Source organism: Myodes glareolus, chromosome 24, assembly GCF_982192425.1.
Source record: "Myodes glareolus chromosome 24, mMyoGla1.1, whole genome shotgun sequence".
NCBI classification, from domain to species: Eukaryota; Metazoa; Chordata; class Mammalia; order Rodentia; family Cricetidae; genus Myodes; species Myodes glareolus.
The window spans coordinates 16,736,394-16,762,565 of NC_142049.1; the positions used below are offsets into that span (position 1 = coordinate 16,736,394).

At 47.9% G+C, this 26,172-nt stretch overlaps 1 long non-coding RNA gene across 1 annotated transcript; it reads left to right on the top strand.

Annotated features, from left to right (window-relative positions):
- Positions 1-258: 258 nt before the first annotated feature.
- Positions 259-24,680, top strand: LOC125400757 (uncharacterized). Its single transcript, XR_007232083.3, has 4 exons — positions 259-362; positions 12,077-12,206; positions 23,631-23,749; positions 24,505-24,680. It is a non-coding gene; the product is annotated as an uncharacterized LOC125400757 (long non-coding RNA).
- The last annotated feature ends 1,492 nt before the right edge of the window (positions 24,681-26,172 follow it).

The window sequence follows — 26,172 nt, forward strand, 5'->3', positions numbered from 1 at the left end:
GGCTTTAACCATGAACATCCCCCTCTCATTACCCCCCTCCAAAAAAAAAAAAAAAAAAAAGCACAGTAAGAAACGAGTTACAGAGAGCCTGGCTGGCATGCCCTAGGGCACCCCGCTGCTCCATTCTCCAGCGGGCATTCAAGCCCCGTCTCTGATCCTAGCCTCAATCCTCAGAGGGTTTACAAGGACACTGAACAGGAAGGAGAACCTGCAAGGGTCCCTTCTCGTGCCCCAGGACTTCCGGCTTTAGTCAGTACTGGGCTCCGGAGAGGAAGTACGGAGACCAAGCTCGGTCTTGTCCTGTGTTGCCAAGCACATTGCTCAGCTTACCGTTTGGCAGAGGCAGGAGCATGGAACAAGGGGTAAGTTCCCTGAACCTGGGCAGTCAAGAGCAACCCGATCGAGCAGGAAACTGGCCTCTAGCCAGGCAGGCATCAGCCGTCCGAGCACCTGGAGCCTTTGTTCCCTTGATTCCACGACCAACTTTCCCAGGCAGCGCCTGCGCTGAGTCTTCGGAGCACCTGGACCAGCCAGGAGCTCCCACGGGATCTGGTTCTCTTCCGACAAGGAGTGGCCGACTCGTGACCCTGTGGGAGGTCTCGTGATATTAGTTTCAACAATACCAACCTTAGCGGTCCACTGATGGGGATCAAGCTGGTCATTTTCCTAAGCCTCATAACAACCCCAAGGGACAGGTGCCATAATCATCCCCCATGTTCCAGATTAGGAAGTTGAGCTACAAACAGGTTAGGTGACCAACCCAGGGTCATGCAGCGACAGGAACTGGAAATACAATAGATTCTGGAACCCACAAATCTTAGACCTGTGACCCTGGGCAAAGTCTTTAAACTTCATCTGATTCTCAGGGCTAGACACGTAGCTTCAGTCGGTAGCGTGCTTAACCAGCATGCCAGGAAGCCCCGAGTTCAGTCTCTAGCACCTGATAAACCAAGTGTGTTGTTGTTCGCTCTTGCCTGTCATTGGCCTCAGCTCAGGAGGAGGCATGTAGAGCTATAGCTCCAAAGTCACCCTCAACTTCTTCATAAGTTCGAGACCAGCCTGAACTACATACAACCTAGTATCAAAAACAAGCAAATAGAGGGTAGAGAGATTGCTCAGCAGTTAAGAGCCCTGGCTTTTCCTCCAAAGAATCTGGGTTTGATTCCCAACTGAGCACATGGTGGCCTGAATTCTTCTGTAACTTATAGGACATCTATACTCTTTTCTGGCTTCCCAGGGCACCAGACACAGACACGGCACAGACACACATGCAGACAAAACACTGATACATATGAAATGAATAAGCAATTTAAAAGCAAGTAGTAACAAACACCTTCCACTGATTCTGACCTCAGAAAACTGCTACGCAGATCGTATGAGCAACCTGGGCCTGCAGCGCAATGGTTGAGCCCCTGCTTAACACGTAAGGCCCTGGTCTCCACTCTCAGTTCCAAAAAACCCTGCCTGTTAGTTGGTTTGGTATCAGAAAAGTCTGAGCACACACCTGTTTTGTTGTCGGCCCACATCCCATAGGGGCACTGTGACGTTGGGCACAGTTCCAACCAAACCTGGGCCTCAGTTTCCTCAGCCAGCACGTAAGTATAGTGCTATCACGACTGGCGAAAGCCTGGCAGTACATTGCTGAGGCCATGCAAGAAAGCACACTTTCAGTTTTACATTTGCCTGATGTGGGAGGTCCTTCTGTCTGTGTGTTGGTTTTATTGGTTAATGAATAAAGAACTGGCTTGGCCTATAGCATGGAAGGAGAAGGGTGGAGTCGGAGAGAAGCCATGGAGCCTCTGGAGACAGATGCTGGGAACGTTAGTCAGTAAGCCACTGTCACATGGTGATATACAGATTAATAAAAAAAGGGCTTAAATTAATATGTAAGAAATTAGCCTAAAAGAAGCTAGAGCTAATGGGCCAAGCAGTGATTTAATTAATACAGTTTCTGTGTGATTATTTTGGGTCTAAGTTAGCTGAGTGGTCGGGAACCAACAAGCGACCCTCCCTCCTACATTTGCCAATTTCAAAGTTGTCCTCCCTGCTTTCTATCAAAATAAACAAAGAAACACAAATAGAAAAGACAGGCTTAGTAAGTGTTCATTTAAGACCAAAAAAGGCCAGTGATAGGCTGGAGAGATGGCTCGGAGGGTAAGAGCACTGACTGCTCTTCCAGAGGCCCTGAGTTCAAGCCCCAGCACCCAAATGGTGGCTCACAAGCATTTCTAATGTGATATGGTAACCTCTTCTGGTGTACAGGCATACATGCAGGCAGAACACTATATACCTAATAAATAAATACGTATCTTCTTTTTTAAAAGCCAGTGTTATACTATGGGGCACAAAGGGTTTTCTCAGAAGGGAAAACAGAAGCAGAAGCTCCAGTTATCACTTGGCTGCTATGATTCTCTCTAGCTTCATACCCTGAGACAATACACACGACTCTGTGGCAGTGTTGCAAGGTGACAGGTTCATGGAGATTCTGTAGAAGATTCACCAAAGAAGTCTGATCAAAAAGAAGAAAGAAAGAAAGAAAAAAGCAAATAAAAACTTTTCCCCTATAAGTCCCTGTAAAATTTGCCCAAAATTTTTTTAAAATATTTATTTATTTATTATGTATACAATATTCTGTCTGTGCCTGCAGGCCAGAAGAGGGCACCAGACCTCATTACAGATGGTTGTGAGCCACCATGTGGTTGCCGGGAATTGAACTCAGGACCTTTGGAAGAGCAAGCAATGCTCTTAACCACTGAACCATTTCTCCAGCCCAAATTTGCCCAAATTTATCACTATTACTAATCGGAGACCACAGGAATGTCCAGCAATGGGGGATAGAGGTGATGGTGCTGTTCAGTTTCTAGAGTGCTTGCCTAGCATACACAGTGTCATGTGTTCCCAGCACCACACACGTTGGGTGTGGTAACACATTCCTGAAATCCCAACACATAGAAGGTAGAGGCAAAAGGCTCAGACGTTCAAGCTCATTCTTGACTACATAGTGAGTGTGGGGCCAGCCTGAGATACATGAAACCCTATCTTCTCCCCATGTCCAAAAAAGAATAAGCACAAGAACACAAACACCATCACTGACAAAGGCATAGATGTCAGGCTCTTCCTAAAGGCTCGCTCGGGAGGACTGCCAATCATCTGGTGTTGGGCCACAGTGACTGGTCCACAAGAAAAATGAGGGACCTACAGGAGCCAGAACTTCTACCAGGAGTTTAGACTTGGAACTGGAGGGGCACATTCTGGGTTGCTGAGCTGGAAGGATTTGAAACCAGCGCAGTAGCTAGCAGACAGCCATCCTCTGGGGCTAGAAAGGCTGTTTGCAGAAGCAGGTGATGCTGAAAGCTTTGGAGGAGAAAAACCCATCTTCCTTCCCCTCGCATCTTTCCAAGTCCCTGTCTTCCCTCCTGCCTGCCTGTCCGTTTTGTAGCTGAATGAGGAAACTCAATTCCTCGCTGTTGCTGACATCTTGCGAGCCCTGTTTAACCACACAGGCTCAAGAGATAATAAACACAACAGTTTAGTAGGAGAGATGTCACGGGCAGGACTGGATGATTTGCCAAGTGAAAGTTCTGGGCAGTCTCAGCTGTGAACTCAGAGGCAGATACCTCGTTCATCCATTCCGGTATCTATCGGGGTCCTACTCAGGCCGTGGGTGGAATTAGTCACATGACCATAGTGGATGAGGAAGGAAAGTCCTCCTTTTCACATTCTAGGACTGGTGGGGCTTGAGGAAGGCACTGAAGGAAGATCAATTCTGGCTAGGCGAGAGAGAGAGAGAGAGAGAGAGAGAGAGAGAGAGAGAGAGACAGGGGGAGTTTATTTAGGAGGAGCCTAAATAAAGGTCAGGAGGCAGAGCTGTGATCCCAGCATTTGGGAGGCAGAGGCAGGAGGACCACATGATCAAGGCCAGTCTAGACAACACAGGGAGATGTTCTCAATTAAAAAAAAAAAAGGTAAAAACAGGACTAGAGATGTCCTTTGGTGGTGGAGTGCCACTGGCTCTGTCTGAATGTGTTCTCATTGTCTGTTGGTGGTTGGTTTTGATCCCTGTCCTGGGTTGGGTGGGGAGAGTGGTGAAGAGATAGAACCAGAAGACTGTAGCCTCTAGGACAGGAGCCCCAGCTCCCAGCTCCACAGTGCCTTACACTCAGTGTTTCTTTTGTGTATGAATAGATAGACGGAAGGAAGGAAGGAGGGAAGGAAGGAAAGAAGGAGGGAGGGAGGGAGGGAAGGAGAAAAGGAGGGAGAAAGGAAGGAAGAAAAGTGTCTCACTTGGTTAAAAGCTGGACATTGAAGTGGGCAGAAGAGCTACCCTTAAAGACGGTAAGGTCAAGGGAGCAAGACTGCTGCCAGACCTCAGATATTCTTACTATAAAAAAAAAAAGTTGATTTTGCCTAAATCACAGGACATAACCCCAGCTCTGGCAGGACTGAGCTGCCACTGACCCGCCCTGTGTAGCCCCATCTCTGTTGTGGCTGTCACACCCACGCTCTCCCGGCCCTTAGCAGCCAGCTCCACCCAGCACCTTAACCCGCATGGCAGCCATCACCAGGTCATGCCCCAGACACCGCCCGCCCTGCTGGCTTCTGGGCAAAGTTGCCAACACAGCATTCCTGCCTACTCTGTAATTTAAACATGACCTCCTCCCCACAGCCTCTGCACACCAGACACACACTCAGCTGCTGGAGTTTCTGGAATAGGGGAAGTGATTTGGGGTCTCTAGGATCCCTGGCCCTTGGTTTTTGGGTAGCTAACTCTCTTATTTCTGCAAGTCATAAGGCTGACATAGTCACAGACCCCGTAGTAGGTTCTTAGCGCAGGACTAGGGAGGACACGCCCCCCTGTGGTCAAGAGCTGCCCAGCACCTTCACCTTCATAGAGACAGATTTTGTGCCTTTGTTCTTTTATTGTTTAAAAAATAAATAGGCCTGGTGGTGGTGCATAGCTTTACTCCCAGCACTCCGGAGGTAGAGGCAGGACGATCTCTATAAAGTCGAGGCCAACTTAGTCTACAAAGTGAGTTCCAGGACAGCCAGGGCTGTTACACGGAGAAACACTGTCTCAAAAACACAAGAAAGCAAACAAACAAATAAATGACCAGCAAGATGGCTCAGTGAGCATAGGTGCTTGCTGCCAAGCTGGATGATCTGACATTGATTCCTGAGACCCACACAATGGAAGGAAAGAACCAACTCCTGGAAGTTATCCTCTGAATATATGAAATAAATGTAAAAACAACACAGTCATAAGCCATTTAAACCACACAAAATGATGATGGGGGTGTAGCTCAGCTGTAGAGCTACGAAGCTCTGTGTTCTATTCCCAACGCTGCATTAAAAGCAGGAAAATAAGCCAGGCAGCAATGGCGCACGCCTTTAATCCCCATCACTCAGGAGGCAGGGGCAAACTATCTCTGAGTTCAAGGCCGGCCTGGTCTACAGAGTGAGTTCCAGGACAATCAAGGCTGTCTGTATGTGTCTTGAAAAAAACAAAACAAAACAAAAAACAGAATCCAAAACAAAATCAAAAACAGGAAAGTAAAAGCCTTGCCAGTCTCTCTAGGAATTTCATAGCAAAAACTTGGAAGATGTTCTAAGGTTTCCAAAGCCAAAGTTCTCCCTTCCTCCCTTTCTTTCCCCTCCTTCCCTTTCTCTTCAATCTTCTACCCCACTTTGTTCTTTTTGAGACAGGGACTCTACGTAGCCCTGACTATCCTGAACTTTGTATGTAGACCAAGCAGGTCTCGAACCCACAGAGATCCACCAGCCTCTGCCTCCTGAGTGCTGGGTTTAAAGCACCACTGCCCACTCAGCTAGAGTCACAAGCAGTTGTGAGATGGGTGCTTGGAGACAGAGGCTGCTTGTTCATTCCCCGGCTGCCCAGACCCGAAATAATCACACAGAAACTATATTAGTTACAACACTACTTGGCCAATAGCTCAGGCTTTTTATTAAGTAACTCTTATATCTTAAATTAATCCATTTCTATTAATCTGTGAATCACCATGAGGTTGTGGCCTACCAGTAAGGTTCTGGCTGGCAGCTGGCATCTTTCTCTTTTGGTAGTGACATAGTGTCTCCCTGACTCCACCTTCTTTTCTCCTCTATCTCTGCTTGGAATTCCCATCTCGCTCTATCCTGCGCTGCTTCTTTATTAACCAGTGGTAATAAAATATATTCAGAACATAAAGAGGGGAAACCCACATCAGGCTCTGGGAATTGAACTCAGGTCCTCGGGAAGAGAAGTATATGCTCCTAACTATGGAGCCATCTCTCCAGCCCCTAGTTCTTTCCTGTCTTACCAGCTAATCAGAAAGATGTGGTATCTGAAGACCTTCAGACAGCCAGCTCTATGGGAAAATGCTCCACACAGTTAGAACCTTCTATTCTTCTGATTCCAATAGCCTCATCAGCTCAAACAGGGGCCAGTGGGAAGGCTCAGTGGGTAAAGACGCTTGCCACCAAATCCGATGACCTGAGTCACACACATACACACACACAATGTAATAAAAGGGACAAAAATATTCCTCTGTTGTCAAACAAAAGGCAAAGGGTTTCTCCCCACACATTCCCCAGGTTTGAAAGTCCAGCTTTAGACCTATGTTGTTTGTTTGCAGTGGGGTAAACCTATGTCAGTGACGCTAATTCATTTACAAGCATTTTTGTCTGTGTTAGGAAATGCCTGGGAGTTATTGGGGCTGGGGGAGAGGATTCCAAAACCCAGAAGACAGACCCTGATCTCTTAGACACAACAAACATGGATGATACACCTGCATGCCATTATGACCCCTTAACAGTGTCACCAGCCTTGTTCACAGCAGTCTTCTGGGTAGGAGCAAGGCTGATGGCAGGAGAGACTTTAGGAGAGAGACTGGAAGACTGGTGCCTTGTGAAGGCTCAATAGATGTCAAGGTGTCTCTGGAGATACAGCCATGTATGACCCCAAAGAACCATGGCTCTCTCTCTTGTCACCTATGCGCAAGGTTCTGTTCATGCAGACTCCACAACAGCCAGGAAAAATGGCACATGCCTATGTCTGTAATGGATTAAATAAAAATGCTGCGGATCCCCGGGCAGGCAGCAAACAGCAGGTCCTGAGAGCAGTCAATCTCAAGCAGGGACAGCGCAGTTCCCCGAGTGGCTGCAGCGGGCCATGAGGAGAGACAGCAGATGGGCACGCCACTCGATCACGTGACCGGTGGGAGACAGAGACATAGATAGGCACGCCAGGTAGAGCATGCAGAGTGAGGTTGGACATTTACTTAGTGGGTTACGGAGGGAAAAGGGAGAAGAGCAGAGAGAGAGAAGGGAGAGATGAAACGGGTCTCTTCAGGAAGGAGATGGAAAGGGAAGAGACTCAGGCTGGAAGCTGAAGATCAGCTTGCCTCAGTGGATGGGGGAGGGAGTGGGCGTGTCTTGTCTCTTAAAGGGACAGGATGGACAGATCATTACAATGTCCCCAGCACTCGGGAGATAGAGGTAAGATAATCACAAGATTAAACTACATAGCAAGAGCCTGTTTCAAAAAATAAAAAGCAGCCAGGCCGTGGTGGGGCACACCTTTAATCCCAGCACTTGGGAGGTCGAGGCAGGTGGATCTCTGTGAGTTCGAGGCCAACTTGGTCTTCAGAGCTAGTTCCAGGACAGCCAGGACAGCACAAAGAAACCCTATCTTAAAAAAAAAAAAAACAGAGCCCATAAATCCTTCTTGTTGGTTGTATTTGTTTATTTACTTATTTGACAGTCGTGTGTGTTCCCCCCCCCCCCCCCCCCCCCCCCCCCCGTAGTCCAGGCTGTCCTTGAATTCTTGATCCTTTCTTAGCCCTCCTCTGCCACTCCCAATTCGGGGATTATTGTGCCACAGATCAGGCAAACCTCCCTACCTTCTCTCTCCCAACATTCAATTGCGCACTGAGGATCAACTGTGAACCATACCAGTTCCACAGGGCTCAGATGTTCACCTATTCCTGCCCCCCGGGGACCTAAGGCTTCACCAGGACATCTGAGAATCCCTCAAGGCAGAGCCCCGTAGCCTACGCCTGTACCCTCATCTCCACCCTCATCTCCCCTGTCTCCTTGTTTGGAGGGAGCAGATCCGGTCCTCGGGATCACCAAAGTCCAGAGAGCTCTAACCCACAGAAGCTGGATGTTTACTCTCTGAAGAGAGGATGCCTGGGTAGGGTCTATGTGGCTTCACATATGCTTAGAGCCTCAAGGAAGTACAGGCAGCAGCTATTTACTCTGACTTGACTGCCGAGGAAGCCTGTCCTCCTTCAGGCTCAGATAGATAGGGTATGGCTTCTGAAATGAGGTCCCTCAAGCAGTGCTGCTTGAGGGCATTTTTTAAAATCACCTCTGGTGTGGGGGATCATTAATGAGGAATGTTGCCTGCCCAGGGTTGAGGACTCCAGTGAGCCTGACTTTGACTTCCTAGTAGTTTTCCAGAAGACAAGAAGAAGGCCTTTTACTCATTTACACTGTGATCGTAATTGCCACACAATTGGGAAATACTCTCAAGGGAAAAACCCAGCTCTCAGCGACTAGGAAAGTTAAGGACCTGGAGTGTGCTCACACTGCCTGCAGAACATGCTTAGCAAGAGTGAGGCTGTGGGTTAAATCCCCAGGGTCAAAAACCACCACCATAACAACTTCAAACAAAAAACTCAAGCAAGCCAACCAAAGACAGTCGGATGGGCCCAAACCTATAGGCTTAGCTAGAACCAGGCAGCCATGTTGACACTTGGGTTCCCACTTCCAGGAATTGGCATCCACGTCCGGATCCCCTGGGACCTTTACCATGAGGGAGGCCGATCCCTCCTGGGAGCACAGGAGTGGATTTAACCCTAGGGAGCTGGCCACCCACTGCTTTTGAAATGGCTCAGGTCCCATTCCTTAGCAAGAAGGAATTCTGCTGTCAGCGATGAGCTCAGTCTTTGGACTTGAATTTGTCTTTGGCTAGGCACCGGATGACCCATTTGGACTCCATATTCTGGCTTCTGAACAGAACAGCTTTGCTCCTGGACATGGGGTGGGAGGCAGGAACATCGTTTGGCTAGTTTTGGTGGAAGGTAACAAAAACTTTTCTCAAATTGGCTTAATTGATGTATTATTTATGTTTCTCATTGCTGAGACAAAATATCTCATGAGTGTTGCTTAGAGAAATTTGGCCTCCCGGCAGTGGTGATGCAGGTTATGCCCAGAACACAGAGCCCCCCAAAACCAACCAGGAGACCGAGTCCTGTATGTAAAAGCAAAGACCCTTTATTCTTACACAAGTTTGCAAACTCTGTCCAACGTATTGGAGTGATCGGAGAGCCCCGAGCTCAGTTAGAGTTGGGTTTTTACAGTACCAAAGGTGGGGGGGGGGTGAGGGATTTCTACAGTTCAGGACCCCTGATTGGCTGGCATTTGTCTAGGCCTGGTGAAAAGCAATGGGTGTGTGCTGGCAGACGATTCTATTCTACAAAGGTGGGAACGTTAGGAATTTCCTTTGGATGGTCTGTTCCTGGGTGGTGCCTGGGTGGTCTCAGTTTGTGGTATAGCTTGGCCAGGTATTGCCTTAGGGTAAACTACTGAGACTCAGGCCTCTATTGAGCTTGTCATGGCTGGGTCCTACATTGCACGCCTTTGATCCCAGCACTCAGGAGGCAGAGGCAGGTGGATCTCTGTGAGTTCAAGGCCAGCCTGGTCTACAAGAGCTTGTTTGAGGACAGGCTCCAAAGCTACAGAGAAACACTGTCTCAAAATAAAAATAAAACAAAAACAAACAAACAAACAAAAACTCTTGTGCCGCTGCCTCCCGAGTCCTGAGATTAAAGCTGTCCCCCACCCATTGGTGGCACACGCCTTCAATCCCAGCACTCGGAGGCAAAGGCAGGCCGATCTCTGTGAGTTTGAGGCTAGCCTGGTTATAGAGTGAGTTCCAGGACAGGTTCCAAAGCTACACAGAGAAACCCTGTCTCTGAAAACAAACAAACAAACAATAACAACAACAAAAAAAAAGACATGCCCCATGCCCCACCCCAGCCATCTTGAATTCTTGATCCTCCCGCCTCAATTTCTCACGGGCTGGGATTACAGCTAGACACTGCCATACCCAGATTCCACAGCCGTTCTTTTAGAGACCGCCGTCAGGTGCCGAGCACGCCATCTGTCGGTAGCCAGGGCTGTAAGCCTCTCAGCCAGCGGTCCCATATGGATTTCCAGTGCTCAGACACGTGTTTAGAGGCTTCAGCTGTGTTGGATGAGCTAAGCGCTCTTTCCTCCCGGTGAAGCCCCGGCATAAAATTCATCGGTCCAGAAGCCAAGATCCCATTGCTTGATGCGTCCCGCTTCCGTTTGGCTTTGCGAACTCTGCCCTTCCCCCAGCTCCTGGCAGGCTTCCCGTTTCTTTCATCTTCTCTTTTTGCATAGAATCCGGGTTCCTTTTCAATTGGCCTCCCCAGCAGTATTCTATGACAATCGTTTATTCCCCTCCATTATGAACAGTAACATAAGCTCTGGCAAAAAGAAGTGGAAATTTCAGCCAAGTGGGAAGATGAATGAGAAAAACAGTTCAGCACCCCCGTTACCTGAACTCCAGCGCTGCTAACGTTTCAGTGCCCGAGGAGACCTTTCTAAGGAGTCTTCAATATCGTTCTGTGCTTTCTTTTTCTAAACAAGACAAAACAAAAAACCCAAACCCACAAAAAAACAAAAGAAGAAAAAACAAAAACAACAAAAAACCTCCCGTTAAATCTGAGCTGCATCTTGTGTGCTTTTCCACAAAATGGTTCTATTACAGAAACACTGTGTGTGTACAAACGGTAAATCCACCTGTAGTTTCAGAGCCAGAGTGAACAGGTGCAAGGATGCGGATGTTTCTAGAAGCAACTTGTACAACACAGGAAGGTTCCCTTTTAGAGGCTTTGGAAAGAACGAGCTACAAGGACCCATTCACTAAAGCCCTTGCTGGCCTGAAACCCACTATGTAAACTAGACTGGCCTCCAGCTCGAAGAGGACCACCCAGCCATCCTTGACCTCTCTCGGATTAAAGGCCCACACCACCACACTGACCTTTTAGACACTTCTAGAAGCCAGGACAAAGAAGGAATTTTGTAGATTGTTGGCTTAATCTTTTCATTTCTGCTGTTTCCAAAGTTCCCCACTCCGGCCACTCTTTCTCTTCTTTAAAATATTTACTCATTCATTCATTCTTTCATTGCGTATTTGTCCATTCACGTGTCTGTGTGCATGATGTGGACGGGTGGGCACACGTGCCTTGGTGTGCGTGTAGAGAGGTCAGAGGGCAGTTGTAGAGCTGGGGTTTTTTCCCCTTCAATGTCACAAGTGTCCCAAGAATCAAACTCAGGGGGCCAGGCTTGCGAGGAAGCACCTATACTGGCTGAGCCATCTCACTGGCCCTGACGATCCTTTTGTTTGTTTGGTTTTGGTTTTGTTTGGTTGGTTATTTAGAGGCACGGTTTATCTGTGTACCCCTGGCTGTCCTAGAACTCATTCTGGCACCAGATCTCATAATAGATGGTTGTGAGCCACCATGCGGTTGTTGGAAATTGAACTCAAGAGAGCAGCCAGGACTCGTAACCACTAAGCCATCTCTACAGTCCTGATAAATAAATCTTTAAAGGAAGGAAGGAAGGAAGGAAGGAGAGAGAGAGAGGGAGGGAGAGAGAAAGAAAGAAAGAAAGAAAGAAAGAAAGAAAGAAAGAAAGAAAGAAAGAAAGGAATGAAGGAAAGAAAGTCTTTATTAGCCAGCCAGCGGCTACACTGGATGTTTGGGATCCCAGTGTAGACCCAAGCCTTTCTCAGGGTGAGCTTTTAAGCACAGAAACCATGTTTTGGGTTGACGTATTTCAGTTAACAAAAACAGTTAGCCAGAAGCAGAACCACAGAAGCCAAAAAGCAAGGTTAGTACTTTTGAGACTTTCCCAGAACTATGAACTTTGATGGGTTAGGCCTTTGTTTTAGTGTTGGCAGGTGTTGGTGTCTATGTGCTGAGTTTTACAGCCATGGAGTCAGTTGTGCTAAAGTCTCAGGACTTACTAAGGTCTGGCCCTGTTACAGAGCGGCATTCGCTCTTCCTGTGTTCTTGGAAATGTTTCCTTGGAATCGGAGCTTATCAGAGAACAGCGAGAGAGTGAAACCACGTGCTCAACGCAGATAAGGTTGTCCAGTATTGGAGGAAAACAAAACTGTGAGTATGTATAAATATGAGGGATTTATTATTTTTACTTCTGTGTGGTGCTAAGACTGTAACTCATAGCGTTATGTAGGCAGATATGTTCCCATTAAGTTACATATCCCAGTTCTGTGCCAAGCCCCCCATCCCCCACCCCACCCCCTTTTGGTTGACAGACTCACTCAGTAGCTGGCAATGAGCTAACTGTGTACACTATGTTGCCCGGGTTGGCCTTGATCTTGGAGTGATTCTCCTGCCCCACCCTCTCAAGTGCTGGAATTATAGGTGTATACCACCATGCCCAGCTGTGTCACAATTCTAAGTGACCAGGTTCAGGGACTGTTGTATACAATGAGAGCTTGTAAGACCTGGGAAAACATGGCTCACCACCATGGTCAGCTCAGTGGAGAATTAAGGGTGATTGACTATATACACTGGATTCTTGGAGAAAAATGAATTGTAAGCATGTTAATCAGAGGGCTAGCTTTTGATTGTTTTACAAGACTGGCTTTACTGTGTAGCCCTGGCTGTCCTAGAACTTGCTCTGTAGACTAGGCTGGACTTGACCTCAGAGATCCTCCTGCCTCTGCCTCCCAAGTGCTGGGATTAAAGTCGTGCGCCACCACTGCCTCACATTTTTTTTTAATCTTGACACAGGTTCTCACTATTGTAGACTGGCCTTGAATTTAGAGATCTTCCTGCCTCATCCTTTCAAGTACTAGGACTTGAAGATGTTACCACCACACTTGGCTGTTGGTTAGTTATATTACTAAAATACTCTCCCCAAATAGGAGATTACAAATAAATTGTATAAATAAATTATCTGAAAGGAGGCATCCCTCTGAAATAGTGGGGTAGACTGGGGGTGTAGCTCAGGTAGAAGAGTGTTTACCCAGCACAAACAGTGTGCTGGACTCCATCCCCAGCATCCCCCAAACTGGGTGCGCTGACCCTTTTGCAATCCCAGCACTTGGGAGGTGGAGGCAGAAAGATCAGAAGTTCAAGGCCGTCTCAAAAAACCATAATAATAACAACAATAATAATTAAAAACATAATAAATTATTAAAATACAATAAAATGGTAACAAAACTATGTAAAATCATTCTCTCTCATAGTTGGAAGCTATGGGGTCATTTTCCTTTGAACGTCCCAAAGTTCTTCTCCTGTCGTATGGAATACAGTGGTCACAGCCTGCCTCTTCCTCCCCAGCAGTCACTGAGACCACTGGGTAAAGCGGTTCACCTCACAGTTCTCACTTTATGTAGCATCAGAGTCCACCCAGGTCACCTGAACAGCAGGATGCTTTCTCTCTGGGCTTCCGTGTCTCCTCTGGGAAGCACACACCCATGACCAGCAACCTTTTTACTTAGTTACTAAGTCCCGGGAGCTGAGATTTGGAATGGTGACTGCACTGACCAGACATGGGAGGCTGAGCTCACAGGTTCAGATGCTAACCTGATTATTTTTCCTTCTGGTGACATTTAAGCCATATATTTTACAGTTTTTATTATGTTATTATTTTATGTGAATGAGTGTTTTGGCCGCATGTATGTTTCTGTACCACATGCATTCCTGGTGTCTGTGGAGGCCAAAAGAGGGCATGGGATCCCCTGGAACTGGAGTTAAAGATGGTTGTGAGCCACCACGTGGGTTCTGGGAATCAAACCTGGGTCTTTTGGAAAAGCAGTCAGTGTTCTCAACCACTGGGTCATCTCTTCAACCCCAAACTTCTTTTAGCGGGGGAGGGGGTTTGTTTCTAGACAGGATTTCTCTGTGCTATGTCTCTGGCTGTCTTGGAACTTGATTTTTAGACCAGGCTGGCCTCGAACTCACAGAGATCCACCTGTCTCTGCCTCCCAAGTGCACCACCACGACTGGCTGTCTCAAACTTTTATATTGTGATGTTCATAACATAAATTTGAATAACAAAGCATGACTCTGTGGAAGAAATGAGTTAATATCTCTGAACGTTTCAGACTGCATTATCCATTGTGGTAACCCATGCTTGTTAAACTCTTGACACATGGCTCCTCCAAACTGAGGTATGCTATGCACATAAATTCAATTTTGATTTTGGAGACTTAATACAAAATAATTTATATAAAGGAGATAGAAGAGACGGCTCAGCATGGGTTGCTCTTGCAGAGGACCTGAGTTTGGTTTCCCACACCACATCAGGTGACTCACAGCTGCCTGTAACTCCAGTTCCCAAAGATCCTGTCTATGCCTCTGCCCTATGAGGGTGCCTGCCTGCTCATACACACTACGCATAGAGACCACGGCTCTTGCAGAGGACACAAGCTTGAGCCCAGCCATCACCCAGCAGCAGCTCATAACCGTCCCGACTCCAGTTCAGGGCATCCCATGCCCTCTTCTGGTCTCATTGGGCACTGCAGGCACATGGTATGCACACTTACATGTAGGCAAAATACTCATACACAGATAATAAAAAAATAAAATAAAATCTCAAAAAACTTTAAAAAAAAACCATAAACTTTCTCTAATTCCTTAGTGATAACATGGTGCAAAAATTATATTCTGAATTTTTGTGAATTTATTTACTTGTGTGTATAGTTGTGTGGATAGTTCCTGTGTGTGTGTGTCTGCTACACGCACGTACTGCCCAAGGAGGTCAGAAGACAGCATTGGATCTGCTGGAACTGGAATGACAGACACGAATGCTAGGAACTGAACTCGGGTTCCCTAGGAAGAAGAGCAAGCAAGTGCTCTTAGCAACTGAGCCATTCGTCTCTGCTGCCCCGTGTATTTGAGTTGAATAGAATGTCTTACTGGGTGTGGTGGCACACACCTTTGATGTCAGCACTTGGGAGGCAAAGGCAGGAAGGTGGATTTTTGCAAGTTCCAGACCAACCTGGTCTACAATAGTGAGTTCCAGGTCATCTAGGACTACATAGTGAGACCCTGTCTCTCTCTCTCTCTCTCTGTCTCTCTCTCTGTCTCTCTCTCTGTCTCTCTCTCTCTCTCTCTCTCTCACACACACACACACACACACACTATTTTAGTAACAATTAGTTTTAATTGTGAATTTGCCTTTTCTCTTTAATAGTTTGTCACGGGTTCTCACAGAACTCAGACTGGCCTCTAATTTGTTTGAACCCTCATCCTCCTGCTTCTACCTCCCAGAGGCTGGGACTACAGGTGTGTGCTGCCATGCCCAGTCTTTTTTCCAGGTCTGTGTCCTTGTTGTCCTTGTTTTGACTCAGTGAGTAGCCAAAGCTGGCCTACTATGTGTCTTCTTGCCTCAGTCTCTCACGTGCTGGTCCGGCAGACGTGTGACGTCCCATACTGTCTGTTAAAGGCAACTTAAAATCACAGGTGAGCCCTGCATGCATGTGTTCGGTCAGCAGCTCTGGAACGTCTGACATGTCGCAAACAGGTATACGTGTCAGTTCTTGTCACCATTCCTGCCTAGCCCGCTGCACTCTTATCAGGTGGTAGTTTTCACTGGGGACACTTCTCACCTCTGTCTCTAGCCTCTGATTTGGAGATGGATCCCCGTGAGGCATCTGTTTCTCCTCCAGCCTTGGCTTTGGTCCTTCCTTTTAACTTCCTGCCCTCCCCCAAACTGCTCCAGAAGCACCCCCCCTCCACCTCCCCAAGTCCTCCCCCTCCCCTTCACCTCCGGTCACCTCCAAAGCTCAGGATTTCCACAAAGGTGGGACTTTCTTGCTGTCTTGTCTCTGTCACCAACCCACCCTAGCTGACTCTGCCGGGTCCCAGGGGCGCTGAGCCGCAAGCATTCCCCCCCACCCCCGTTCAGACTGAGCCCCTCCCTCCTCACCTGGAATTCATGATCAATTCAAAGACCCAGTGTCTCTCAGTTTCCCCCCTCTCTCCCCCCCCCCCCCCCCCCCGCTGGCTTATGACAGAGAGGTAGGACGGTGCTGTAGGGGTTGTTGGCAGGCTGCCCTGCGGCTGCCCCCGAGTGCCTTTCCCCTGACCCGGCCCCCACCCCTTAGGCTGTGGGTCTACTCTCTGCCTGGCAGCTGGCATAGCGGCAATCAGAGTCTCAGCTGTGACTGCCCCCTCATCGGTTTCTCGCGAGACCCATGTAGACACCAGATGGCAAGTTTGCAGTGCATTTAGCAGGGTGAGAACAGGTTTTGTTTGGGAAAATATCTCGATCAGCCAGTTGAGCTGAGACGGGGAGGGTGCCAACGACACGGCTGAGGAGAGCTGGTTACACATGCGCGGAAGGAAGTAACTGGGCAAAGAACAGATTGCAAGACAGTGGTGAGAGACCCCAACCACAGGACAGGAGGAAAGCCAGAGAAAGGGGGAGATGCAGAACAAGAGAACAGAGAGCCCTGAGGGTGCCTTGATTGAATGATTTTTACATACATTTTTAATTTTGTATGTATGTATGCATGCATACATGTATGTGTGCATGAATGCTTGTGGAGTGTGGTGGTCAGAGGAAGTCAGCTCTCTCCAAACGTGGGCTCTGTGGATGGAACACAGGTTGTTGGCTTCCGTCCTCCCGGCTTCCTCCTTTTGTTAGGGGGCTGGGTCCTGGCCTTAAAGTTTCAGACTTCAAACTTGTTAGCTTCTTGCCACAGCCTCTTAAACCCTAGGATTACAAGAGTGCATCACTGGACCAGGTTCTAACTATTGATTGATTGATTGATTATTACTTTCATTTTAGACTAGGTCTCACTTTGTGGTCTTGGGTGGCCCGAAATTTACTATGTAGCCCAGGCTGGCCTTGAATTCATAGAGTTTCACCTACCTCTAAAGAAAGATAATGTCACTGTGCTCAGCTTTTTTTTTTTTTTTTGAGATTTATTTTTATTTGACATGTATGGGTGTTTCTGCCTGCAAGTATGTCTATGCAGTATGTATGTGCAGTGCCTGAGGAGGCCAGGAGAGTGAGTTAGATCTCCAAGAACTGATGCTACAGGCACTTGTGAGCCACCATGCTGATGCTGGGAACCAAACCTTGGTCCCTTACTAGAACAAGTGCTTTTAACCACTGAGCTATGGTTCCAGCTCCCTGATTATTTTTATGTTGTTTTAACTGTGCTAAAACACATATAACAGAAAGATATGGTGGCACTGCCTTTAATTCCCTGAACTCTAGAGGCAGAGGCAAGTGGACCACTGTGAGTTCAAGGACAGCCTGGTCTACATGGTGAATTCCATGTCAGCCGGGGCTACAAAGTGAGACCCTATCTCAAAATAAAATAAAATAAGCCAGGCATGGTTTCACATACTTTTAATCCCATCATTCGAGAGACAGAAGGAAGTAGATCTCTGATTTCAAGGCCAGTCTGGTCTACAGAGTGAGTTCCAGGACAGCCAGGACTATGCAGAGAAATCCTGTCTTGAAAAATGAAATAAATACGGATGGAGAGATGGCTCAGGGTTCAAGAGCACTGGCTGCTCTTCCAGAGGACTGTTCGCGTCCCAGCACCCACATGCGTGGTGGCTCACAACCACCTGTCACTCCAGTTCCAGGGGATCTGATGCCCTCTTCTGACCTTCCTGGGCATCGAGCACTCATGTGCACACACATACCTGCATATGAAACCCACATAAAATAAATTTAAAAAAATTAAATAGCCCTTTTGGGGTGGGTGGGATGGGGTGCATGGGTGACGGTGACCGCCTTTAGTCCCAGCACTTGGAAGGCAGAGGCGGGTGGATCTCTGTGAGTTCAGCCTGGACTATAGAGAAAGTTCTAGAACAACCATGGCTACACAGAGAAACCCAGTCTCAGAAAAACGAAAAAACAAAACAAAACATACAATATACACTTTGCTATCCGAACCATGACATTTTCGTACATACATATCCTTGCCCTCCGTTCATATTCTTCTCCCTTCTCCCCTTGGTCCCCTTCCTCCCCACACACTGCTCCCCTCTGCTTACATGGTATGTGCACACAGAGTTAGCTCTAGACTCCACACAGGAGAGAGACATCTGTATTTGTTTATCTCTCCCCACTACCATCTCTTGAATATTCCCTTTATAGTCTCCCGTATATAGTACTCCTTCTACTTTCATTACACACACACACGCACACACACACTCACACATGCACACTGTGCACATGAGAGATGAGAGAAAACAAGATATTTCTTTAGGTTGGGGTTTTGTTTTTCTTTTTGTTTGTTGCTTTTTTGGGGGGGAGGGGTAGGGTCTTACATATCCCAAGTTGGCCTTGAACTCAATATATAAGCAAGGCTGACTCTGAGCTTCTGAGCCTCCTTCTGATTCCCAAGTGCTAGGATTGCAGGTGAGAACCATAGATGGTTGTTGTCTGTTTTCCCCTTAACATAGTGACCTTCAGTTTTATCCATTTTCCTGCAAATGGCATAATTTCATTCGTTAAAGCTGAATAAAAATCACACCACCTTGGGGGTGCCTTGCTTCTGTGGCCTAAGCTTTCAGCCAAAGCTGTGTCTTGTCTAAAGAGAGGAAGTGAGTGAGTTTAGGATGAGTTGGGAGCAGGGGAAGGCACTAAGAAACAGGTGGATGCTGGGAGGTCAGCCAGGATCCAGGCCAGGAGTCAGGAAAGCCAGCTTCTCCACAGCCTGGAGACAGGACTCTGGGTCCCCATTACTCATGGGAGGAGATTCTTGCGGGATCATAAAACCCAGCTGCAATCACACCACCTGGGTCACGTCCTGCTTGGCACTTTGTCCCAACAGGCAGACCAATGTGAGGCCCAGGGCTAGGGGCAGGAATTAGTTGGCAGGCTGGGATTTTTGCAAGGACTTCTGCGTGGCAGCGGGCACACTGCCCCTCCCTGGGTAGACACTGCCACCTTCTGGCTCTTTGTCAACTCACAGCCCTCAACATTGGTTTTCCTACTGACCAGGATGCAAAAGACTTGGGAGGTCCTTCTCTCTCTCTCTCTCTCTCTCTCTCTCTCTCTCTCTCTCTCTCTCTCCTTCAAGACAGGTTTTCTCTGGGTAGTCTTGGCTGTCCTGGAACTCGCTCTGTAGACCAGACTAGCCTCAAATTCATAGCAACCTTCCTGCCTGTGCCCCTCAAGGGCTGGGTGCGTAACCAACCATACCTGGCTCTGTTGTGCCATTTAAATACACATGCCTTTTGTTCATTAAAGCTCAATAAAGCTGAAAATAAAAGCACACTGAGATTTGGCAGCCCCTCCCTGGTGACTTTTCCACAACTGTTTGCTAGTGTTGTTGCTGTCCCAAGAGGGTTTGTTAGTCTCTGTTCCACTTGAGTGTGAGCAGGGCCTCAACGTGGCCCACCATCATCCTTTACTGGGATTAGAACCCCGGAGGCCGCAGCACGTTGGCCACTCCCCACTCGTGCTTATGTGGTGGTAGCTAGCTGTGCTGGGAATTCCCAGCCTGCCCCCTCCGCTGTTCTCTTTCTTAGGAGGGTCCGTTGGGTTAGCTTTCTTTGGTTTAGAAGGGTGTTCCTCTCCTGCCGCTTCTACAGTTTATTTGCTCTCTCGCTTTCCTCCTCCAGCTGTGGGCAGATGTTTTGCTGCAGCCTAGCCCCCTAAGAACCCCTCTGGCCTGGCCACCCTGTTTTGTTTTGCTTCCTTCAACTCTGACTTGATAGCACATTGCCAGGGCTCTCCAGCAGGTGCCAGGGGTTAGACCCAGCTTCACCTTCCTGTTGAAGAATAGGTGTTTACATTGTGAAGATGTGTCTTTGCCTAAGGCGCTTTCTGATTGGTTCAACGAAGAGCTAAAGGGCCAATAGCTAGGCAGGAGACAAATGGGAGGCAGAATCTAGGTGAGCAATTTCACCATTAGACTGCAAGTCAGGTGTGCTGTACTAAGAAGAGGTTACCGAGCCACGTGGCAGATCATAGATTAATAGAAACAGTTAATTAAGTTATAAGAGCCAGCTGGGGAAAAGCCTAAGTTAAAGCCAAGTTTTCATAGTTAATAATAAGTCTCTGGGTCATTATTTATGGGCTAAGTCCAAAGATAGTCCTATAAGAAAGCTTGCTATTCCTTCCTAGTCCCCAAAGCCAAACCGAGGAGGGTGCTCAAGCCATGTGGTGTCTTGCCCTCAACTCCAGGCTGGGTGCTGTGGCGAATGTGAACGAAACGTACTGCCATCTCCATTAAAGGGCTAAATGGGCTAAATGAGACGTAGGAAATTTCGTGTCTACATTGTTAAACAGGGGTTTTAGAATCAGCAGCAATCGGTGTAAGAGTGAGCTGGTTGGATGGGTCATGGATGGAGAACTCTTTTTATTAGAGTGTGCACTTCTATTGGGGAAGGGGAGGGGGAGGGGACACACACTCCTAGTGAGCAGGCAGGGGAAGGTCTAATTTGATGATGACAACTTCCCCCCAGGGTGGGCGCTAGTGTGATATACGGTCCAGCTATAAGGTATAGGTGTAGGGGTACAGAGAGCTTTTCTTTACCTCCTCTGGTCCTAATGCAGTCTGCTAGAGAATCTGAGTGTGTGTGGGTGGTGGGACAGTGTCACACTTGTCTTGAGTTTGGGTTTGCTCGCCTTCACCTCTCTGAGTCCTGCCTGTGAGCTTACTCTTCCCATCAGGGACCCGTCTCCGTCTCCTCCTCGAGGGGAGACTTGCTCAGATTATTCAGGCTGTGAGCTCTGGGCTTAAAGGGGCAGGCCTATAAATTTACAAAGAAATTTGTAGAGACACCATCTGGCCAAAATGCCTCCCAGTGGTAACATTTGTTGCAGATCAAAGCATGTGATCCAGGTTTCATGCTGTTCTCAAAATTCACACTTTGCTTATCAACTGCTCCGCTTCTAAATTATCCCCTCCCGTAAGGGTGTGAGGTTGAGCTCTGACCCACCACTCAGAGAGAGGAAAAAGACCTGCTTGCCTCAAGAATAAAAACCCAAGGGGGTCCCAGTAGATGCACTTGCATGGATGGTTTGTAGCCATGCATCTATCTCAGAGGTAAAGCTTCTTGCTTTGGATTGTGTGGTCACTTTCCTGCAATCCCAGGCCCATCTCTTAACAATATGATGGCTTCTGTCTGTGATCCCAACACTCTGGGTGATGGGGAGAGAGGACTGGAATTAGTTCCAGGCTAGCCTGGGCTACAAAGAGAGCTCCGGTCTCAGAAAACCCAACCCAATCCAACCCAACAACTAATCAACCAACCAACCAACACCAAGAAAAACCCAAGAAAGAGTGAGCCCTGGCCAGGGAGGCCCTGCACTCCCATGACAGTGGAGGGTCTGCTGGGGTGAGGCCATGGCTTCCTGGGTACACAGGGCAGAATATGCCGTTCGTCCCCCACCATCTTCTCTTCCCTGACTTCCAACTCTGCTGATCACTCCATGTTTCCTTTCTAGAAAGTTCCTTCCTCTGTCTACAGAATGGACTTATTACTTAGGCACCTCCAACAAGCCAGCTCCTCCTTTCTTTTTGTTCCTCATGCCACCTGCTGCTCCCTGTGGAGGTGGGAGAAGCCATAGATTGGCTTCAAGGAGTTTGCGCTTGGAGAAGCTGAAAAGGGAGCCAGAGACCCACTTACTGGGCATCAGTGTTGCTCACAGGGCTTCTCTTTAACTGGCATGGTGTGTTGGCGAGGCCCCAAGACCAAGGCAACTTGTACAAAGAAAGCATTTAACTGGGGCCATGTTTACAGTTCCAGAGGGTGAATCTAGGATCGCCGTGGTGGGAGGCAGATAGGCATGGTGCTGAAGCAGTTGCTGAGAATTTTACATTCTGATCCCTAGGCAGCAAGCAGAAAGACTGGCCCTGGGTGAACTTTCGAAACCTGAAACCTCGAAGCCCCGCTCCCAGGGACAGACCTCCTCCAACAAGGACACACCCACTCCACAAAGACCCACCCTCCTAATCCTTCTCAAACAGTTCCACTCCCTGGATTCAAATATATGTTTATGAGGGCCATTCTCATTCAAACCACTGCACCCAACACAGCTGCCAGATGTTCTGGAAGCAAGGGTGCTCACTCCTGGAGCCTCTGGGGTGGTCGAGGGAACTTTGCTAGTGGTCTTCCATGAACTTTGGCCAGAGGCTTTCTTTGTTGGTGGTGGTGCTATTTTGTTTCTTCTTTGGGTTTACTGAGGGCAAGCAAATGGTGAGTTCAAGGCCAGTCTCGGACAGCATGAGACCCAACCTCAAACCCCAGCAACTGTGGGGCTGGAAAGGTGGCTCAGTGGTTTACGATACTTGTTACTTTTGAGAATTTTATTCCCAGCACCCACATGGTGACTCACAACCACCCATAACTTCTCTTGTCTCAGCCTCCTAAGTTCTGAGATTTTGGGAGGAGGTGGGCAGTTTTCAAGGCAGGGTTTCTCTGTGTAGCACTGGTTGTCCTGGAACTCAATTTGTAGACCAGAGGGATGGCCAAGTCATCAGAGCTCCCCTCTTCCCAAAGACTCTGTCCTCATGCCTAGCAGACTTAGAAGTACCCTTTGGGCTCACCCGCCTTCCCCCACTCTCCCTGCCCCATACTACTCTTTCAGAATTCTGTATAAGCCAGGTACCATCCCAAATGCTCTTAAAACTGAAAACCATGTCTATTCGTGTGTGTGTGTGTGTGTGTGTGAGTGTGTGTGTGTGTCACATGAAGGGTCAGATGAGGGAATTACAGGCAGGTTGTAAGGACCATGTGTGTGCTAGGGACCAATCTTGGGTCCTCTGCAAGAGCAGTAAGAACTTTTTTTTCTTTTGAGACAGGGTTTCTCCATGGAACAGTCCTGACACTGCTCGGTATACCAGGCTGACCTCAAACTCACTGAGATCCACCTGCCTCAGCCTTCTGAGTGCTGGGATTAAAAGCCTGCACCACCACTGTACGACTTGCAGTAAGCACTCTTAACTGCTGAACCATCTCTCCAGCTTCATGATTTCTGACTTTTGAACCTCCTGCCCACACTTCCTAATACTAAGATTACAGAAATGTGCTATACCCAGTTTTTTCTTTTTCTTTCTTTCTTTCTTTCTTTCTTTCTTTCTTTCTTTCTTTCTTTCTCTCTTTCTTTCTCTCTTTCTTTTCTTCCTTCCTTCCTCTTTTTTCCTCTTTCATTCTTTTCTTTTTTCTTTCTTTGTTTTTCCTTCCTTCCTTCTTCTTTCCTTCTTCCTTTCTTCCTTCCTTCCTCCCTCCCTCCTCTCTCTCTCTCTCTCTCTCTCTCTCTCTCTTTCTTTCTTTCTTTCTGAGACAGAGTTTCTTGGTATAGCCCTGGCTGTCCTAGAACTAACTCTGTAGACCAGGCTGACCTCAAACTCACAGAGATCCATCTGCCCCTGCCTCTGCCTCCTGAGTGCAGAGATTAAAGGTATGAACCACCACTGCCCAGTGCTTGGGCCACTACCACCTGGCCACTATACCCACCTTTAAGTGGCTCTAGGGATTGAACCCAGGGCCTCTTACATGCTAGGCCAGCATTCTACCAAGCAAGGCCTATTTCCAGTCCAAGTGTTCTTAGTGACACCTTCCCTTTCCTGCTGTATCTCCACTTAGGGCATCTGTGCCTAAGCCAGACTCCCAGCTGCTCCAGAGGCTCCTATAGAAGAATCTACAGTTCAAGGCCCATCTGAGCAACTGAAAACCTGAAATGGCATCTATTTACGACACAGCAGGTGTGTGGAGACAAGAGGAGTACAGAAGGAGCTCTCTCCTTCAACCATGTGGGTCCTGGGGGTTTTACTCAGACGACCCGGCTTGGCACTCAGACGATTGTGCTGTTTCCTGCCACGGCATCCTGCCAGCCCCAGCTGAAGTCTAGGGGAAGTTCCTTCCCCATGTGCAACCCATTCTCTAGGCTCAGTCCCTGCTTCCACGATCTTAGAAACACCCCCTCCCCCCAGGTCAGCCATGGAAGCTCCAAGCCCCACAGAGTCGCTGTCCATTTGCACTGGGGTGGGGAGCTTGCTGAGCTGAGTACATCCTGTGCCTGCCTCTGGCAGGAGAACAAACTCAGCATTCCTCCTGCCAGGGCATTTCCAAGCCTTGTCCCACCCCACCCCCATCCGCATGGGTCTGCATGCCAAGAGGCCTTGCCGGGAGTCCTGGCACCTGTCCCGCTAGCTGGGCCTGGATTTTGGAGAGAGATGTTTAAACGCGATCAGCTGCTGTTCGCAGTCCTCTGGCTCTGCCTGACTAATATAGGCATGACCCCACCTCCTTTTGAGGAGCTGGAGATAGAACGCAGCGCATCACACATGCTAGGCAAGCGGCCTGCTGCTGAGCTATACACCCAACCTAAATACTGTGTTCTTAGTTACATTAAATTACGCAGCAAAGAGTGAAAACCACTAAATCGTCTATAGAATCTGTATCCTTCCCAATCTGAGAACCTAATAATCCTTTCAATCATCTATACCTTGTCTCTTAGGAGTCTGGACAAATAACACACAGATTTTAACTACTCCAATGCCTTGGCCTTAACAGACCTGACTAGTGGATCACAGAGCTCTTTCCCCATGGACACTCACGCAGGCACTACTGCTGGGTCAGAGATGAAACCTATTTGCTTCCTAATAAAACTCAGATCTAAATTATTTTTATTTATTTATTTAGTTTACAGTGTTTTGTCTGCATGTGTGCCTGCAGGCCAGAAGAGGGCACCAGATTTCTTTTACAGATGGTTGTGAGCCACCATGTGGTTGCTGGAATTGAACTCAGGACTTCTGGAAGAACAATCAGTGTTCTTACCCTCTGAGCCATCTCTCCAGCCCCTCAGATCTAAATTATTGTAGAGGAAAATCTGGCTTAAAGGCAAGGCCGGTGAGGTGTCTCAGCTGGTAACGGTGTCTCTGGTCAAGCCTGAAGAAGAGTTTTGTTTCTGAGACGCACTTGGTGAAAGGAGAAAAACCAACTCCCAGATATTGTCCTCTTGCTTTCACATGTGTGTTAACACACATACATTAGCACACATACAAATAAAGAACTAATATCCTGGTGCTGGAGAGGTGGCTCAGCCATTAAGAGCACTGGCTGCTCTTCCAGAGGACTCGGGTTTGATTCCCAGCACTCATATGGCAGCTCACAACTGCCTGTAACTCCAGTTCTAGGGATCTGATGCCCTCTTCTGGTCTCCATGGGCACCGATCATGCACGTGGTACACAGACATGCATACATGTAAAACACCCATAAACATAAAAAAATATTCTGCACTCACATATGTATACACACATACGCAACAAACAAAAAAAAACTTTTAAAAATTTAAGAAAAGCTAGGCAGTGGTGGTGCACACCTTTAATCCCAGCACTCAGAAGGCAGAGGCAGGCGGTTGTCTGTGAGTTCGAGGCCAGCCTGGTCTACAGAGCTAGTTCCAGGACAGCTAGGATTGTTACACAGAGAAACCCTGTCTCAAAAAAAAAAAAAAATTGAAGAAAAAACTGGGTGGCACATGACTTTAATTCCAGTACTCAGAGGGCAGAAGCAGGCAGCTCTCTGAGTTTGAGGCCAGCCTAATCTGGTATACAGAGGGAGTTCCAGGACAGCCAGGACGACACAGAGAACCCTTCCTTGGGGGAAGGGGGATAAAAAAGAAATGTAATAAAATTTTTAAGCCAGGCATAGTGTACACACCTTTGATCCCAGCGCTTGGGAGGCAGAGGAAGGGGGACCTCTGTGCATTCAAAACCAGTCTGGTCTACACAGTGAGCTCCAGGACAATCAGGGTTACAAGTCAGGCCCTGTCTCTAAAACAAGAGCAACAACAACAAAAGCCAACAAAACAAACAAATAAAAAGGCACAACTGACACCTGCAATGAATACTCAGGTCTGTACTGACTATAGGAGGCCAACTCCAAGGATTTCCCCACTCCCTAACAATGAAGGGGACACACACACAAACAAACTAAAGAAACCATTGACCAGGATCAGGAAATCTTTAACTTTTTGGTGCCCAAATAGCCAGCTTCCTCATTCTGCAAGTGAGGCCACTGAGCGCTGAAAGATGAGTGGGCTCAAGCGCTGCCCACCAGAAGGGAAGAATGACCCTCAGAGAAACCTCCATGCCATTGCTGGGGCCCTGGGGAGCGGTCCCTAGA